At 41.2% G+C, this 19,998-nt stretch overlaps 1 protein-coding gene across 4 annotated transcripts in view; it reads left to right on the top strand.

Moving 5' to 3' along the window:
• Nucleotides 1-19,998, top strand: part of GOLIM4 (golgi integral membrane protein 4) — a 78,044-nt gene that overhangs the window by 24,114 nt on the left and 33,932 nt on the right. The gene's annotated exons all lie outside the window — the stretch shown is intronic.

Raw genomic sequence — 19,998 nt, 5'->3', positions numbered from 1 at the left:
TGTGTTCCTCTTAGCACGCTCAGAATGTAAGAAGGAAAGAAACCGTATGTTCTAAACAACAAAATCAGGAAATAGAATTAAATAGAAATGGTGGATTAGTTATATATTTTTTAAAAAATCGCTTTGCTGAAATGACTGAAAACGTATGGAATTGTGTTTTATTATTATATGTGGTCATATGTGGAGCAGTGTACCAGTCCATCAAATAGCTCCAGGCCAATGTACTGTCGGAATTAGTTCTCGGAGTAGTGATGATTTTTTTATAGGTTTCTTCTTTCTTCTTAGCTTATTCACTGTAGCCCCTCTGCCTCCCTCATCTTCAGGTTGCTTCACCTAATTGCTGTGGACTTGAAAGCCCAATACCCAAGCTTGAAAGAATTATATGTAAGAAGAATAAAGAAGGCTCTTAAAAATTTGCTTTTCAAGTAATGAAGTTTTCGGGGAGGTTTTGTTTTTAGTTTAACCGTTTGTGGCCCATTTTTACATCTTTCTAGTTCTCACCTATTTGAGTACCCCCCTTTGATAGACAGGGGGTTATTTTACCTTGGGTTTCCCATTAAACTTTCTGTCTCACGCAGCATCATCAAAGTTGGCTTTAAAGTCAGACCGACACATAGGTCCACCACATTTTAGTTTTACATCCTTAAATAAGTGCCTGGATCCTTCTGAGTCATGTAAGAAAAAGAAGAAAAGTCAGTTCTTCCTCACGGTGGGAGTTTGAAGAGTAAATGAATACAGCAAGGCCCTAGAATGTTACCTGGCCATCTGCTCCCTGCTTTCCTCCTTTGCTGGTTATTCCCCACCAGGTTGAAGGGGCTTCACACGACATCACCTAGTGCTTAGTGCCAGCATCACCCATAAGGCGTGAGCACTTTGACAGGGATGTCCCAGTGTATCTCTGGCAGTGGAGGCTGGGCCAGGAAGGAAGCCCAGTCCTGCAGCTCACCTCTGTTCCCTGAGGTTGGCAGCGTAACTCAGGGAGTGATCCAACGTTGAGTTTCACTGCAGAGTGGTACCTAGGACATGACTCTAGAGAAAACCCAGTCCCCAAGACTGGCCATAAAAGTGAACATGCTCTTTAGGTATCCACCAGAGATTTGTTACCTGCTATGTGGTATTTCACTCCCTCCCTGGGATTTACAGCAGTGGAACTCGGAGGCATCACAGCTTTTGAGAAGAATTAAGGACGTGGGGGTTTCATGGGAGGATGAATCACTCACTGTACACACACTCAAAGTTAACGGCACTTCCAGAGCAAGGAATTTTTTAATTAGAGTAAGTTCTGGGGCATCCTTGTAATTACTTACATTTTTCTACTCCCTCACATGTTTTCTCAGTTTACCCACCCTTGTGACTCATTCAGGAGCAAAATCAGTGAAATCAGCATTCTCTTCTAGTCGTCGAGCAAAAGTGGGTCATCTCCTTGGCCTACTGGATCGTCTGGTGTGTCCCAGAGAATCTCATTTCAACTGGGCCGCCTCTTGCTTCCATGTTTCCTTGCTTTCTCCTTAGACTGGCTTCCACCGACCATCAAGAACTTCTCACCATGGCCAGCTTCTTCACTTCAGGGTGTTCTTGCCTAGTGTTGCACTTTTTGTATTCATTTACCTCCAAGCCCTGAGAAAACTGCTGAGATTCACCCTTTTTCTTGTTTCAAAGGACCTCTTATGTGCCACACACTGAATTAGGTCCCTGTACCTACATTATGGATTAGAGGAATGAGGTTCAAAAAGGTTATGTGTCCAGAATGACAAAAGTAATCAGTGGTGGGAATTTGAATGCAAATCTGCTGATTCCAAATGCAGTTTTACTTCTGACTTAGCACAACCCCCCTTTCCTCCAGACCAATGCTGAGAAACACTGATGATGTGAGCTCTAAAGTTTCATTAGGTCATGCTTGGGTCTGTGCCACTGGCCATCACCTCTTCTCTAGCTCGGGTGTCTGCTGCAAGCAGCATGTGGCAGATGTGCAGGGGCCAGGCCTATAGGATGGAAGGAAAGATAGACTCACCATCGATTAAAAAAAAAAAATAGAAAAAGGGGTGCCTCGGTGGCTCAGTAGTTGAGCATCTGGTCATGGGTTCTGGGGTCCTGGGATTGAGCCCCACATCGGGCTACCTCAGGGAGTCTGCTTCTCCCTCTGCCTGTCTCTGCCTCTCACTCTGTGTCTCTCACGAATAAATAGATAAAATCTTAAAAAAAAGATTGGTCTTAAAAAATTGCTTAGAAAAAAAAAAAAACCAAAAACAAAAAACAAAAAAAAAATTGCTTAGGTTTAGCAATTCAGGATAGAAAACCTCCACTCACTAAGAAGAGTAAATTTTCTAAATGTAAAGAGGTTGAGGGAACTCCTTGATTTCAGTTTATTCAGGATATGGATTTAATCTTTAATCAGAAAAGTAGAAAGGTACTACCTTATTACATTGAGGAAGCATTCGCTTTCAGGTTTTAAAGCTATATGCCTTCTCATTCTTTTTTTTTTTTTTATATATTTCTTAAATAACCTTAATGAAAATGAAGGTGGTTTCTGTGAGTTGAAAAATAGATAGTATGGATTAATTGTATTATTGGAGGATAATATTAAAAATAACTCATTTTGCATTTCATATTGTGATTTTAGAGTTTACATTAGAATCTGCATTTGATGACATTTGAAGACCACATCAGAGACTTTAATGAAGCCACAGTATTGAACACCCAACTCAGGAAGTTGAGGAAACTATGCACTTTCCCAAAATTTGGAGTGAATATAGACCTGGGTTCCAATTTGGACTCTGTAACTAAAGACTTGGATGACCTTTGGCAGGTTACCTAGCACTTGGCCTGTTTCATTGCCTATTCAGTAATAGGGACTACACTGCTTTTTTTCTGGAGCTAGCAGTCTGATGAAAGCATCTGTCTTGTGCCTAGTACGTGGTAGACATACTGCAAAAGTCCAGCATTTTGATTAGTTGATAAATTATAATTACTAGCAAAACAAAGTATTTGCCTTACCCATGATGAGTTGGTAGTGGCAGAGGCTTCATAGTTCAAAATTTGCTACATTATATCAAAGGTTTTATGTAGCACCAACTTGAAAAGTGAAAACAGAGATGGCCTAAAGCTGTAATGACACCCTTTTAAGATTCCCATTAAGACATGATGCTTTTAACAGGCATTTTTAGTTTTCTCAGGAAGCATATTTTGGAATGATTTTGAAAGGCTGCTGTTTCAATCGTTAATTCATTTTACTCAGAGACTTTGAACATCAAAGCAGCAAAACTCAATTAAGTGAAATAGTCAGGAAATGGAATATTCTGGTGAATTTCGTTGTCAATGTTAAATAGAAAACTTCTTACATTCTCCACCCATATGGTTTCTGGTCTCTGTATTTGAAGCATTCTGTTCAATTTGAGTTCATATTGAAAGGTCTATGCCAAGTTTGTTTGTTTTTCTAGAAAAAAGAAGGGAAATCAATGAAAGGAGAGCCTTTTTGTTTCAAGTTACATTATAGAAAAGCATTCCAAACTATCCTGATTGCTTTACTTAATTGGTACAAATGATCATCATTGGAAACATCAATTTCCAACGTAGATTAGATATAAAGAAGATTCAATTTAAATGAGCGTAGCCATGAACTGACTTAATCAATGGATTTTGATCTTTCCCTTTTTTCTAGAACTTGAGTCCAGAAAAAAAAAAAAATCCACTCAGTTATGGTGAAATGAGCATCAACAGAATTGATAGAATATGGACTTGAAAGAGTAGTTTATGTTTGTGTGGAAATTTGGAAAGTAAAGAAAATTTTTAAGAGGCAAAAGGAAAAAGTAATTGATAATCTCAATAACCAGAGCAATCTCATAAAACTTCAGTGTTTAGTCTTTATTTACAGAATCAAAAGCAAATGGATGTGCAATTCTTTTTTGTATTTTTATTTTTTATTTATTTTCTTTTTTTTAAATGCTTAAGTTCGTGTTTTGCTTTATGTATTCTTATTTCTATTTTAAGTTTTAGAGAAATAAGAAAAAATGGACAAAAGGAGCAGAAATAAAGCTTTCCTTTATGCTTTTAAAAAAATATGTCCTTAACATTGCTGTATCTTAATTGGCATACAGAAAAAGATAAATTATTTTTAAAAGTTTTTTGTTCTGGGATGCCTAGATGATGCAGTTGGTTAAGTGCCCACCTCTTGGTTTCAGCTCAGGGTCCTGAGATCAAGTCCCACGTGGGCTCCGCCCTCAGCGCAAGGCTGCTTCGGATTCTCTCTCCCTCTGCCCCTCCTGCTCTGCTCTCTCTCTTTCTCAAATAAATAAAAAAATCTAACCCCCCTCCCCCATGTTTTTGTTCTACAAGAAGTTGATATGTAAATAGTAAATCACATATCCCTTTCAGAATTCAGGGGGAAATTCAGGGGGAAAAATGCTCTAACAAATAGGACCATTCAGAAGCCAGATTTTAAGAGATTTTTTTTTTCTGCCTTATTTTTTTACTCAATGTTGAATGAGCAATTTCATTACAGTAATTTTTTGTTGGTTTACTTTCAAGTGTTTTGTATGACAGCAGGGAATTTAAGCCTCACCAGAAAAATGCATCCATAAGTTATCAATATATCTTAACATAGATTAATTCCTGATCATTGACTTTGTGAGGAAAATTTGGAGTAGAAATTTAGCTCATAGCATCCTTTATTTCTTAGCTCTATAGTTAAGGAATTACAAAATTATTTTTATATATCCCTGGTGAAATAGCAGGCCAGAAAATATTGACATGCCCGTCAAGATTTCATCTCTGTTTTTTTTTCAGATTCATGGAACTCTAGAGACAAGATGATGAAAATACTCATTTTCTGCACCTCATATAAATATCATGTACATTTCCATATTGATAATGTAAATTCATGTACATTTCCATATTGATAATGTAAATTGTCCTTTCTGCCTTAAAAGGCCTTTTTTTTTTTTTTTTTGTGAGCCCTGGCCTTTTTCTTATTTCTTGAATGGCTGCATTATATCTCTAGTGTAGTTAGTCCGGGGATGATTTACTGAATATGGTCAGTACACTGGCCACTCCATTTAAGATCAGAGGTGGTTTTGTTTTGGTTTTGATTTTGCTGTGTCACGTGTGTGTCTGTGCGTTTGGTAGCCTTGGAGGAAAAGCTGATAACTATTTAATTCTATTTTTTTTTGTTTGCCTGCACATACTACTAATTATGTATTTGCTTAGATAACAGCTCAATATGTGTATTCCTAGGTTCATTGCGTTGGATCAAGGACTAGAATTCTTAATTGGTAAATTTGTGGTGCCGAAGGGATTGGCTACTTGTAAGTACTGTAGTTTTTATACCACCACTGAGTAGGTAATAAAGTAGGCACACAATTATCTTCATTGAAAGTAGTGCTCAGAAGTGGATTCTTTAAAATGTCAAACAAAAAATTTACCGAGTGTGTTCTCAAGATTCTAAAGCAGAGACGAGAGAACCAAGCATGAATATTAACTAAAAATTGTCCTAATTTTTCTATGGTAATTCGTACTCAGTGGTAATTACAATTTTTTTTCTTTTATCTGTATACTTCTATTCACACAGCTTTATGGGGGGGGGGGGCTATGTTGTATCAACAATTTTAAGGTAAATTTAAATAGTCTCTTTTCTTTCTCCCGGCCTCTTGAATGACGCTCACAAAATTGCCATAGTAAGTGGATTCCTTTTCTAATGAAGTAACTCTTAAGGAATCCTGAATAATGGAACAAGACCATACTAAATCACCAAAAAGTTCAATGCCTTTTAAGTAAATGCACTTTTAAATGCTACAAAATGTAAGATGAACCAATGGCTAAAGAAAGGTCACTGTATCTTCTAATGAATAGATGGAAGTAATTTCTAATTAGCACCTTGTTCCCTCACAAATTACACATGAATTGGTTGTAAAAGCTCTTTGTATATAAGCTGTAAAGACTATAAAAACATAATTTATTATGATTGCTATGAAAGTAGGTTTCGAATGAATCCTTGATTAAATGGACACTCACCTACAAATATTTTTAACCTCTTAGAGACAGGTTTATTTACAAGATTATAAAGAATAGAACTGAGATCTTTAGTGAAATAACTTTGCTCTTCCTGAGAAATTCTGATTTACACTTTGTCAATGGAGAAATAACATAAAAATCAGAGGCGATGTGTCTCATATGCTAATGGATCTTATTTTAAAGGCTATGGTTATAATTAGTTTTGTTCTCTGCTGCGTGAAAAAACTATGCAGTATAATAATAAATGTCAGTTACTTAGGTCCAAATTACTATAAATATTGAATTGGTTGAATCTGGAACTAGTGGGGTTATTCTATGCCTGAACTTCCTGTTTTCACCTACCTCCCAATTACTTGCAGCTGTCAAAATAATTTTAATCATTTTCAGATACTTTGCAAGAGAAAAGGGCCTTAAGCCCTTCAGCCAAAAAGGTGTTACCCCTTCTCATCTCCCTTTATTGCCCTGCTGGGTCCCTGTGTTGTAGTCAGGCCAGCATGCTTTCTGTACATCACCATTATGCTCTAAGATCTTAAACATTTATCCAGGTCATGCCACAGTTCTGATTCTGTGCCCTTGCCTGCTAAACCACATCAGAGCATCAGAATTTTAGATGTAGGAGAGGCTTTTAGTAATCAGTTGGTAAGCCCTCTCACTTTACAAATGATAAAATATATGGCATTAAATAAATACTTATCAGATTAAAAATTAAGCCCAAATCTCTGGACGTCTAGCCTTTGGCCCCTTCTACCATCACATGTTGCCTGCAGATACATGCAAGTAGGCATGAGCAGAAATCTGCTTCCTCCAAAGGAACACCTAGCACTTGCATCTCTCATCTCTGTGTCCAGGCTGTCCACCAGATATGCCTGATTATGTCCCAATGTGTATAAGAATTATGGGAATTTATAAAGTTGGTATGGGGAGAGCAAATTGAAACATATGTTAGGCAGAGGAAAACTGAGCAAGCACACTTCACAGATCCATTTGCGATTAGGGTAGCAGTTATATTTTATGTACTTTGCTGCTTTTATTACTCATTCAGTGTCAAAAAAGGTTAACGTGTTGTATTTCTCAGAGCCAAACCTATAGAAAAGGAGAACCCCACTATAGGACAACCTTAAGGATGGCAAAGGGTCTTAGCTTGTATGAAAGTTTTCAACTTTTGAAAATCATGGGAGATAAATCTGAAATAATATCCTTCTGTCAAAAGCTTTTTCCTTAAAAAAAAAAAAAAATCAGGGGATCCCTGGGTGGTTCAGTGGTTTGGTGCCTGCCTTTGGCCCAGGGCGCAATCCTGGAGTCCTGGGATCAAGTCCCGCGTCGGGCTCCTGGCATGGAGCCTGCTTCTCCCTCTGCCTGTGTCTCTGCCTCTCTCTCTCTCTCTCTCTCTGTCTATCATAAATAAATAAATCTTAAAAAAAAAATCAGAGCCTTTCTCAGCATTCTGCTAAACTCTGGGTCCTTTCATTCTTAAATATCATATATTGAAAATACACAATACCAATTTGAAATGATTTATGTACTGTCAATGTCCCCACTCTTCTCCTAGTAATTACTGCAGATATGCATGGTTAGAATTTTAGCAATAACCACTCAACTGTCCAACTACATTTTATTGCTGAAGAAACAGACTTAGGTGAAGTATCTCGATCGTGAGCACAGAACTGGTTAGTGTCAGGCAGCATGGAACTCAGGAAACTTGGCTCAGGCTACTGTTATTTTCCCTAAATTATTTGAAAAATCCTTTTAAAACTATCTCTTGTCTCCATCTGATTCCATTTGTCAGCCTGTCTCTTTTTTCTTGCTTGCTTTTTTCTTTCAGGAGAATTCATCTCAGTCCTATTTAAGTTATTTTCAATGGATTTAATCTGAATTCAAACTATGGAATGAGTTTGAAAAGATTTTTTCTTTTCTTTTCTTTTCTTTTTCTTTTTTTTCTTTCAGCATCCAGTCATGCTCCTTTCTACAGATCAGGACTATTTATTGATTTTTCTGTGTTTTCAAAAGTCCCCGTGTACTTTGTTAATTTAAACAATATAGATATATCATCTCTGCTTTTGATAGAGAAGCTTTAGAGGGTGCCAATGAATTCCCAGGCTTCTTTTGGTGCAGGTCAGCTGTATCAAATTTAAAGTATCTAAAAATGAGACTCTTGGAAATCTACCTTGACATGTAATCATTAAAGCTTTACGTACATGCATTTTATAGAATAGTTGATGTGAAGGGTACATTATTAACATTACGTGCAACCTTTGATCCTGGCATTCATTTGTCTGCCTTAGTTCGGTCGCTTGATAAACATTCAGCAGGTGCCCACTTTGTACCAGACCAAGGCTAGTGTGCAAACAGCAAGGAGACCAACTTTCTCAGGAGGAATCCACGTGCAGGAGGAGTGGCAAGTCTGTATATAAAAAGATAAGAAGACTGTGGGTAGAGCTGTGCCTTGGGCCTCCAGGGATCACGGTGAAGGCAGATGCTGATCTTGAGGGTTGGGTGTCATGTGACCCATGACCTTCCTTACAGGACCCAGACCAGCGTAATGGAAGTATCGCAAGGGCTACTCACCAGAATATGCCCCCGCAAAACCCTCTGTATCCTTCTTGCATCGTATGGTCGTCAGAAATCTCTCACTGCCCCCCTCGAGTCCACAGCTCCTCGTAAGCACCATGCCCTTTCCTAAAGGATGAAGAAGGGATAACACCTTCATCTGAAATTGAGGGTCTCACCCAGTGAGGCCAGCCTAGTGGCTGAAGGACTCTTCTTACATCGGGTGCAGGGATCAGTGACTAAGCTGTCACCCCCTGCCGCATCTGGTGGTGCCCGACATCTCCGTGCAGAAGATATTCCTGTTTGGAGTCACATGTGTTCTTCTGAGACCGCTAGGAAAATATTCATTTTCTGTAGCAGGAGGTATAAAGAAATATACTTAAGTATATTTTTATCCCAAAGGAAAGCTTGAAAATGAATGGCCAAAAGTGAAAAGAGAATTCAGACTATCATTAAGAGTTCCAGCGAAACTGGTGAAGTAGCTTTCAGACAGTCAGTGCTGATTTTGTTCCCACAGTCTGTCTCTGTCTCTGTCTCTGTCTCTGTCTCTGTCTCTCTTTTTGTAAGTTCCCACAGTTGTAACCATAAGCAGTCAGGCAGGTTGGTGGTGGTGGACAGAGAGCTATGTCAGGAGGAGTAAGAGTGGCTGTGGGGAATAGGCTGAGGTTTGCCCCGGAGGGGTCCTTGTGTTGGTCTTAGGCCTGTAAGAGATGGTGGCCCTTCCCAGCAAGGACCTTCCAGCTGCCAGCAACGTGAGTGCTGGTTAGATTACTATTCATTCATTCATTCATTCATGAGAGACACAGAGATTGGGGCAGAGACACAAGCAGAGGGAGAAGCAGACTCCCTGCGGGGAGCCCCACGCGGGACTCGATCCCAGGACCCTGGGGTCACGCCCTGAGCCGAGGGCAGATGCTCAACCACTGAGCCACCCGGGCGTCCCTCTTGGATTATCTTTAAGGTCCTCTGTGCCATCTGGACATCCCTATCAAACATTAAACCTGTCCACCGTGGGGGACATGGTTTGCCTCGCCCCAGGCCTCCTTGATCCTGGATCCGTCTTGCACACGGTAGCCTCAGTCAAAAATATTTGCACCATCCCTGGATTCACTCGCATGGTGCACTTTGAATCCATCACTCAGGCATTTTGATTTGATTTCCTTAAATATATTTTGCTTCTGGGCATTCCTCTCCCTCTGTCAGTGATGATTGCATACCCTTGGATATTATAAGGCAAGGTTCCCTTCATTCTGCAAAATTACCCCTCAGAAAAAGAGGGAGTCTTGTTGTATTGGAGTCAGCACAAAGCCTCTGCTATTTCTGGGTGCTTTCCCAACTGCTTTATTTTAAACAGCAGAGCACTGTGTGAGGAAGACACATTAGCCCAAAATGACCTCGTTTGATGTGGTTAGATATTTATGGAAGGCACCTGACCAATTTTTTTTTTTTTTTAAGAACGAAATAACACTTAGAATGGTGTATTTATTCCCAGGAATGTGTCCTCCTCCAGTTGCAAATGCAAAATGTTTTTATAAACAAGCCTCTTTACCACGAGCCCCCGCCAAAAGCACCCCAGTACACTCGAGTCAACAATACAGAAAGCATGAATATTCACCTACAGGATGACTGAAACCACTGGCCCTCCTTGCTTTTTTTTTTTTTTTATTGGAGTTTAATTTGCCAACATCTAGCATAACACCCCGTGCTTATCCCGCCAAGTGCCCCCCTCAGTACCCATCACCCAGTCACCCCCACCCCCACCCACCTCCCTTTCCACTACCCCTTGTTCATTTCCCAGAGTTAGGGGTCTCATGTTTTGTCAACCTCATTGATATTTTCACTCATTTTCTCTCCTTTCTCTTTATTCCCTTTCACTATTATTTATATTCCCCAAACGAATGAGACCATATAATGTTGGTTCTTCTCCAGTTGACTTGCATCACTCAGCATAATACCCTCCAGTTCCATCCACGTTGAAGCACATGGTGGGTATTTGTCCTTTCTAATGGCTGAGGAATATTCCATTGTATACATAGACCACAGCTTCTTTATCCATCATCTGTCGATGGACACCGAGGCTCCTTCCACAGTTGGGCTATTGTGGACATGGCTGCTAGAGATACCGGGGTGCAGGTGTCCCAGCGTTTCACTGCATCTGTATCTTTGGGGTAAATCCCCAACAGTGCAATTGCTGGGTCGTAGGGCAGGTCTATTTTTACCTCTTTGAGGAACCTCCACACAGTTTTCCAGAGTGGCTGCACCAGTTCACATTCCCACCGACAGTGCAGGAGGGTTCCCCTTTCTCCACATCCTCTCCAACATGTGTTGTTTCCTGTCTTGTTCATTTCCCCCATTCTCACTGGGGTGAGGAGGGATCTCCTTGCTTTTACAGATGTGTGCAGCTTAGGACGGTTCTGGCAGTAGCAGCAGACAGAGCGTCCCCAGTTGTTGCCTCTCAGGGGAGACGGGGATGCTTCAGGAACCTCCGAGGACTAAAATTCTAAATTCTAAAACCCGCCTGAAGAGTTTGAATCATGGTGTTGGGAGAGATGTGGATGGCGGGTGGGAGGGGGACACATCTAGCTGTGTTTTCCATTTCACTATTCCTGTCACTGAACAAACACCCTTCACCTTTCACCTAAACCAGTACACAGTCAGCAAAGTAGAGGAAGCTTTAAGTAGAGAACTCAGTGGATTTGCACAAAGCCGGCGTCTCCGGCACCCAGAAAGGCTGTCTCGCGCTCTCCCAGGCCCTGCGCGCCTCCGCGGCCTCCCGTCTCCTGTCACCGCCGTCAGCTCTCGCCTGGCTTTGAGCTGCTTGTGAGTAGCCTGACTTAGGAAGCACCGTCCTGCCGTCTGGCTGCTTTCCTTTCGTGTGTGGAACTCGCCTGTTCTCGCAGTCCGCTCCTTCGCCCCGCTGGGTGACGCCAACAGGTTCCTGAACAACCGCGCCTCCTCATTCTCCTGTGCCCCATGATCCTGTTGTTTTTCATCTTGGGACTACTATGAATAGTGCTGTTCTTAAGACCCTCCTATGTGAGGTAAATGGTAAATAAATTAAAATATTGGGTTGGGTGCATGCCGAGGTGTGGGATTCATTGGCCACGAGGTCTGCATTCGTCAGCCCTGGCGGACGCTGCCAGGCAGTTTTCTGAAGTGGTTGTACTGACTCACATCCGTCAGCGACGTCGTGCCAACCTTTGGTATTGTCTGTCTTTGAGAGTTTTCACCATTTTGTTGGGAGGATAGTGGTATTACCTGATTTTAATTTGATTTCCCTGATGATTAAGTTAGTTGGCCACTTTTTCGTACATTTAATTTAAGTGTCGGTTTGTATTCTTTTTCACCTCCTACTCCTTTCCACTGCTCTAAAATGTTGTATATTCCAGGTGGTAAAATAATCAGCTTTTTTTTATTATTATTGGATTGTCCTATTTGCATAACTGGAGATCATCTTCTATTTGGGCAATATGAAGTTTTACTCTTCATACTATTTTGTTCCAGGTTATTGCAATGACCTCCTAACTGATGAATCCATCAACCTCTATGCTATCTTGGATTCTCTATCTTCTGCACCACCCATAAACTTATTTTCTGGCAACCTTGCAGGCCAAGTCCATCGCAGCCCTGTCTCACCCATTCTCTCCCCACGCTGCCGCCTACTTTCCTATCATCCCTATGCTAAACAATGTTTCCAGAACTCCCCTGTGAGGGCAGCCCCAGTGGCTGGGCGGCTTAGCGCCACCTTCAGCCCAGGGTGTGATCCTGGAGATCCTGGATCGAGTCCCCTGTTGGGCTCCCTGCATGGAGCCTGCTTCTCCCTCTGTCCGTGTCTCTTCCTCTCTCTGTGTTTCTCATGAATAAATAAATAAATCTTTAAACAAACAAACAAAAAAAGAACTCCCCTGTGAAAGCACACAGCAGGGGAGGCAGGTGGTGCGCACTTGCTGAGTATTCCAATTATCAGGCATCGTCCCTGGAAATTCTGATTCAGTAGGTGCAGGCTGGGCCCCAGGAATCTGTGCTATTAACAAGGTTATTCTTACTCAGTTTGAAGAATACCATAAGCAGATTTCTTGTTTTTGCCTCAGTGCTCTTGCACATTCTGTCTCCACTGTATCTTTCTGCGTTCTTTCCTCCATTGTCATCTTTAAACATCCACACCAGATGTTACCTGTAGGAATCTAATTGACTCCTGTAGGCTGAGTGAATCACTCCATAACCAACAAATTGCTTATCCCATAAATCTTCCTCACAGACCTCTTGCACTAGTGGCCTGCCCATCTCAGCTGATGGCATGCACTGGTGTTAGCCTCAGTATAAATGCAGAACCTGCCACAGCCTGCACATCGGTCCTATTCCACCATCACCTCATGCCTAGATTATTGCAGAAGCCTGCTAATAACCTCTTTCCCTGCTGGCATCTTGCACCTATGCGGTCAGAGTGATCATTATTTTAAGATCTAAATCATCTGAACCCTGTACTCCTGCTCAAACTCTCCAGAGGATTTTGGAGTAAAAGCTAGAGTCTTCTTCACTAGGTCCTATGAGGCCCATCCCACCCTGTCCCCTTCCCCACTTTTGCCCTTTGATCTCCCAGCTACTCAGCTACAGTGGCTTTTCTACATTTCTTAGAACGTCCCGAAGTATGCTTGCCCTGTAGAGTTTTTGCGTTGCCCATTCCTTCTCTCCAGAACATTTTCCTCTACGTGTCTGTAGTAGTAACTCTTGCACTTTTTTCAAGTCTTGGCTCAGATGTCTTCTTCTCAGTGAGTCCTGCCTTGACTACCCGATTTAGAGATGTGACCCATCCTTCCCATACCTCTAGTTCCTTTACCCTGCTCTCCCTGCCCCCCACCCCATGACACTCATTAGTTCCGAATCATTTATATATCTCCCAGAATATGAACTCCCTGGAGACATTTTTAAATTTTTTTTTTTTTTTTACTGTTGTGCTCATAACGTATGCCCAAGGATATCAGGACCAGTGCCTGGCACATAGTAAGTGTTCACTGAATACTTGTTTGATTTGTTCACTGAAGTATTCAGGATGCGTTAGAGATGTAACCTTAAATAATATCTCTGTAGAAGCCAGAATTTTAGGAAAAACTTCTCCAAGCTATATTGTATATTTTCACATCTTGAAGTGAAAATGTGATATTGGGAGTTTGGATGAAGCTGGGGTTGCTTGTGTGCTGCTGGGTTGATTTGAAGAAGTGTGTTATAGGCTGGCTCAGCCTACTGCTCTTGGGGCTATTCTTTGGGATACAGGCTTATGCAAAGTTAAAAACCTCTCCGGGTAGATACCTGAGTGTTTGTTCCCTCCTTGCTGGGGTTAGTGGTACTATCCTCAGAGACAGGTTCCCATGAATAAATCAGATCACCTAGGAAAATGAAATGTCTTATGGTTGGTTCAAGCACATCAATTTTGAAAAGTATATGCATAAATGCATAGTCCTATTATAAAACCAATGTGCTTTTGCATATTTTAGCTCATCTAAAGGGTGTTCTACATCCTTGAGTCAATTGGGGGTGACCAGAAGCCTCTTCCCCTCTTTCTCTTTCTCTCCTGCATTGTGTCCTGAAACACTATGATGCTGTCCTGCTAATATCTGACTGCTAAATAAGAATATTACTGTATAGAGCCTATTTATATACATCTAATTTTAGAATAATTTTGCTTCTATTACTGTAAGTTCTTAAGTTCCCCATATATATGCAAATATATGTATATATTTTTTAATATATATGCACATATATATACATATTATGTATATATATATATATATATAATTTTTGCTTTGTAAGGTGTAGCATTTCATGGGGCAGGAGGATATTTTTCCTCTCCGCTTGCAAAGAGGTTCTGTTTAAAAATCTGTTGGCTCAGCAGATACATGATGTCAGCTCACGTAACCTTTGGTGATTGCTAATTGTCTTCTTACTGTTTTACCTGACTTTACCTCTCCTCACAGCCCAAATTTATTGATTATAAGCTTTTTATAAGAGTCAATCCTACACTTTTGTGTTTTTCAAGATGCCTGGAAGGAACACTGCCGGGCTATAATAGAATAGCTCTAAGCAGCTAAGAGAAGAATCCTTTCATGAGGAGTGAGTAGATTTCATCTAATAATAAGAATGATGATTAGTAGCTCACCACTTGAAAGAAGACTCCTCTATGAAGAAATATATCTTAAGTCAGCTAATGTAATACTTATTTGAGAAAGCCAAATCTCAGAGTGTCATGAGGGAAAGCCTGGGTATAGTTTTATCCAAAATAAAAAAGGCAGTTAAGCACCATTGAAATCATGGTTAAAATTTCCATTTAAATGACTTCATAAACTGTATGCATTAGCAAACTTAAAAATAGACACTTGTGTGAGCTATTATAGGAACTTTATTGTGCAGCAAAACAAAACAAAAACAAAAACAAAAAAACTTTAATTGCTATGCAGTAGAAAAATACCTAATCAGACTGTCCTTTTTTCTCTCAGCATCCTGAAAGCGTCTGTATTCCAGAGCTGGGAGTTAACTAATGCTAATCTTATGAGCCTGCACATCAACAGATAAATTTATATTTAATCTCTTTTTCTGTTACCTCTCTCTTCTCTGCAATAGGCAAGTACTAATGAGCCAACAAATGTGGAAATTTAGCTTAAAAGTGCCCAGCCATAAAGGATGGCAGGCAAATGAGCAAAAGTATGAAATATCTTCTAAATGCACCCATTCATTTAACAGCTATTGAATACCACCAGATATTAGGAACTAGAGTATCAGGACTGAAGTAGTAATGAAGGTTTGGGATATTGAAGAGGAGGATTAAGGAGCTAGCAAATCCCAGCCTTCAAGGCACCTATAGTTCGTTCATTCATTCATTCATTCATTTATTCATTCATTATCTATCGAATGTTGACAATCCAACGTACCAGGGGTACAGAAGGGAAATAAGGCAAACCAGATATTCTTGCCCTGACAAAACTTATATTCTAGTGGGATAGAAAAGCAATAAATAAGACAAAGACAAATAAGAAGATATATGTGTGTGTGTGTTAATATATATATAAGTATATATATTAAAAATATATAGAATATATATATAAATATATATAGAAAAGCAATAAATAAGACAAATAACAGACACGTGTATGTATATATATATATAATTTTTTTTTTGGTAGGGTGTTATGCCCTAAGGAGAAAAATAAAGTAGGAATGGAGATTAGAAGTGTTGAGAGTGGGGAGCAGGTTGCAATTTTCAATAGATTGTCTGGGAAAGGACTTGGGGGGAAGGTATCTTTTTAGTAAAGGTCTGCAAGAAATAAGGGGGTCTGTTGTGCAAGTGCCTGGAGAAGGAGCAGTGGCGGCAGCAGGAAGAGGCGGTGCAAGGTGCTGGGGGGAGAGGGTGCCTGGGCTGTTCGAGGAAGGGCAGGCTGCAGCGGGACCAACAGCCTGGCGAAGCCTTGCGGAGGGGGTTGGGTGTCACTCGGAGCATGATGGGAAGCCACTGCAAGGTTCTGCGCCGCAGGCCTGGAATGTGAATATGTAATTTAGTAAAGGGAGCTAACCGCAGGGAAAGGTTAATTAATAATTGAATTCAACCATAAATTGTCAAGCTGACTGGAAAGGTTAAACTGTGCTGGAAGACGTAAAACTAGGATGAGCGAGAAGTCCAACCTGGGCCTAACTTTTGAGGAGTTACCTGTGAGAGGTCGTAGCGACCTTCTGAAGATGGTGCAGGAGTCGGGGAGACACCAGGGAAAGAGCTGGGCTGAGACTCTGACCACTGACGATAGCCACAGGGTGTCCCTTGTCTACTCCCAGGGGCTGGAGGGGGGGATCCAGTGAGATCTTCAAAATGTCACCACCACCTTGTTCTTTTGCTTCCTTGTTGTATGTGCGTTGTTTTCCAAGATCTCCTCTATTCTTCCTCAGACTCCTTAGGAGGTAGAATTATGAAGGAAGGAAGGAAAGGGAATTGGAAAACTCTGTCTTCGTGTTAATTCCTGAGTCATTGTTCTACAGAAGAGGGGGCGACTGTCCTCCATCCCACATCTGGTGGCTGAGAACCACAATATCTGCTATTCTAGGCCTAAAAACAAAGACAAAACAAATCTTCAAAAGTATTATGTTCTGGGAACTAAGGTGATTTCAGTTTATCTTCCTCTTTGTCATCCCTCTTGCCTCCTACTTGAAGATCTTCAACCACCAGGGCGCCTGGGTGTCTCAGTGGGTTAAGTGGCTGATTCTTGATTTCAGTGATCAAGCTGATCGTGATCTCAGGGTGATGAGATCAAGCTTCAGGTCCGGCTCTGTAGTCAGCACAGCAACTTCTTGAATCTCCCTCTCTCTTTCCCTGTGCACCTCCCCCTGCCTTCTCTCTGTCTCTCTCTAAAATAAATAAAATCTTTAAAAGAAAAACCCAAAAAACAAACCTTCAACCAAATAGTCAAAAGCACAGATTTGTTCATTTTCATTTTTATCAGCTCTAAAGCGATAAAGATACTTGCAATTCTTAATGTTTTCACAAGCTGAATTGTGTGACTTTCATACAATTTTTTTTTTTTTTTATAAAGATAAAACCTTACGTTATCGTCAGGACAGAAAGCAAAATTTTATGAGCTGTGGCTTCTGCCAAAGAAACATTGCCCTCTCTTGGCTTAAGGTGTTAAAACACTTAGCAGTGTTTTATGTCTAATTTTGGAGTGTTGCTTTCAAATTCTGAATTGGAGCAGTTTGCCCTGAAATGCCATGGATTTGTGTTTTGCCCATAGTGGATGTATACAGCTAATTTCTCTTGTGGCTTTCAGAGCAAGTCAGAGTTGAGATGGAAAATTGCTGTAGGAAGCTGGCATGATTTTAAACTCTTGAAGGAGGAGTAAAACCTCTTTCCGTTCTCCACTGCATGGAAAATATTAAACTCCCTTTCAGGACGCAGGGGAGATGATGAGTATTATGCATTTTCATCTCTTTCTCATGGGTTCTTGTGATTCAAATCCTACCCCCATTGCACTGTTAATTCTGCATTAAAAATCCTGAATGCAAAAAAAAAAAAAAAAAAAAAAAAATCCTGAATGCCCAGATTGAATCATTATGTACCTCTAGCGGTATTAGTTCATCTTGACTGATGCCCTTGACTTTAGAGTATAAATAGAAAAATAGAGATAGGTGACAAGGATTGATTAGCGATCCTCCTCCTAAGTGAAACAGTAAACCTCTCTAGATAAATCACTAGCTCCAAAGCCGGGAGAATGCATGTTAAAAGAATTAAGGGCAGTGTGGGTGTATGTGTGTGTGTGCATTTTATTATTTTTTTTTTAAAGGCTTCTGAAGTTTGGAGCCGTTGGACTGATCTTTTTTTTTTTTTTTTTTTTAAGGGAAAGATTCCTTTTAAGTAAAAGGGAACTGAGATTAATATTTTATTGCCTTTCTGAGTCCCCCCTCCCTCTATGCATAATCATATATCTATATCTGTAATTACTTTATTATTATTAGAATTTAACTGTAGGGTTGAAAGGGCTCAGGGAATCCTCTGATTGCTTCCCTGGCAATCTTAAGCCCCACAGGGAGGAGAGTGAGTATCTTGGGGTGCCCCAGCATTTCCTCTGTGCCAGCTCATGTTCTGCGCACTTGGCGCAAGTGACCCACTCATGTAACCCCGACACCCGCTCACAGGTGGATGCTCCCCTTATTCACCCACAGCAGGTGAGGAAGCCGAAGCGCAGGTTCAGCAGCTCGCCCCAGAAGGCACGGATCCGGGGTTTGAATCCTGCTCTCAACCATTAGGCTGCCACCTGCCTCTTTCCCTCGCCCATTCTTTCTAGAATTTGCAATCCCGAGGGTAAATTTTCACCGACCCATTCCCTTTCCCTTATAGATCTTTTAAGGCTCCCCTTGTCATGGTTTTCCCTTCTTGGAACTCGGGGAAGGAACCCCACTTCTCCCCGCCTCTCGCCTCCTCCTCAGCCTGCAACCATTGCTGCATTTTTTTTTTGCTATTTTTAAAAATTGTTTACATTTATTCTATTTACTTATTTTTGTTATTTTCCCATTTCTGCACTCTTAAGTTACTTTACGTTGGGGTTAGAAGCGAGTGCCATGTAATAAGGGCTTGGCCAGTTCTGAGTTGGATAATATCAATAGTACAATCACCTCCTGGTGTGTACGTACATCCTCTGTTCCTGTTTATCACATCTTTTTTTTTTTTTAATTTTTTTAATTTTTTATTTTATTTTTTTACTTCCTTTGCAAAACCACATTCTTCATGCCTCAGATCTTGTTATTGATGAGCGATGCCATTTTATTCATCCTTGAATAGCTCAGGTGTCTCACGGCCTTTGAATTTTGACTGTGATCCACGAACGCGTCCTGGCTTCGTGGACGTTGTGTAGCATCTGTTTAGGGTATTTATGAAAGTTTGTAACGGAGTGTCCTAGGATTCTCTGGCTCTTGAGACAACACTGCTAATAGGATGTGGAACGTGTAAATTCCCACTGAGTGTCAGACTGTCAAGAGACGGTTGTGTGACTCAGTATGATAAATGGGCACTTTGGGCCAGCTGTTGGCACATCACCTACCTGACTGCGTCGCGGGGAAGAGACCGAGGGAGTGGAGCACAGCCTCCCACCCTCTCACTCCATCCCCTAGACTCCCTCTCTGCCTGCTGCAATCCAGTGGGCCCTCCACTCTACCGGGAGATGACATAACCCTGCTTCCCAGGGCAAAGACCATCGTTACCCACTTACCAAGTCCCATACAAGACTCCTTTGCCACAGCAAGTTTGCAAAGTGATTGCCAGTGGTTGCTGCAGTAGAGGATTGTGCAGGATTGTGATTCGTAAGTGCAGCTTTCCCCTGCCGTTACTTCCCCTCTATTCCACAGTAAGGTCTGATACTTGGGAGTTTGAGGTGGTGAGCCGTCCTCTCGAATTTGTCTTGTTGGCTCTGCTGCTGTCTTTTAAAATCACGGATGTTTCTTTCTTTCTTTTTTTTTTTTTTTTAAGATTTTATTTATTTATTCATGAGAGACACAGAGAGAAAGGCAGAGGGAGAAGCAGGCTCCATGCAAGGAGCCTGATGTGGGACTTGATCCCAGGACCCCGGGGTCACGACCTGAGCTGAAGGCCAATGCTCAGCCACTGAGCCACCCAGGAGCCCCCTCACGGGTGTTTCTAGGCTGGAATTGTTTCCCTCTAGTGGTCCTGACCTCCTTGGCAGCCCCCCAACCTCAAGACCTCCCCACACCCTCTGCCACTGCAGTTCCATTGGAAAAAGACCTTGACAGTTCTTCCTGTTGTTTCCTTTGGAAGTGGTGCACACGCTTGCTGAAATCATCTACCCCATATCCAGCTAGTGCACCACAGTTCCAGGGTACCGGGCACGTTTGTGTTCCCACGACTCTACCCAGACCTGGGAACTTTGGCCAGTGGATTAGAGGAGAGGCAGGATATTT

Source organism: Canis lupus, chromosome 34 (assembly GCF_011100685.1).
Source record: "Canis lupus familiaris isolate Mischka breed German Shepherd chromosome 34, alternate assembly UU_Cfam_GSD_1.0, whole genome shotgun sequence".
NCBI lineage: Eukaryota > Metazoa > Chordata > Mammalia > Carnivora > Canidae > Canis > Canis lupus.
The sequence above is the reverse complement of the archived record's forward strand: the minus strand, read 5'-3'. Positions and strand labels throughout refer to the sequence as shown.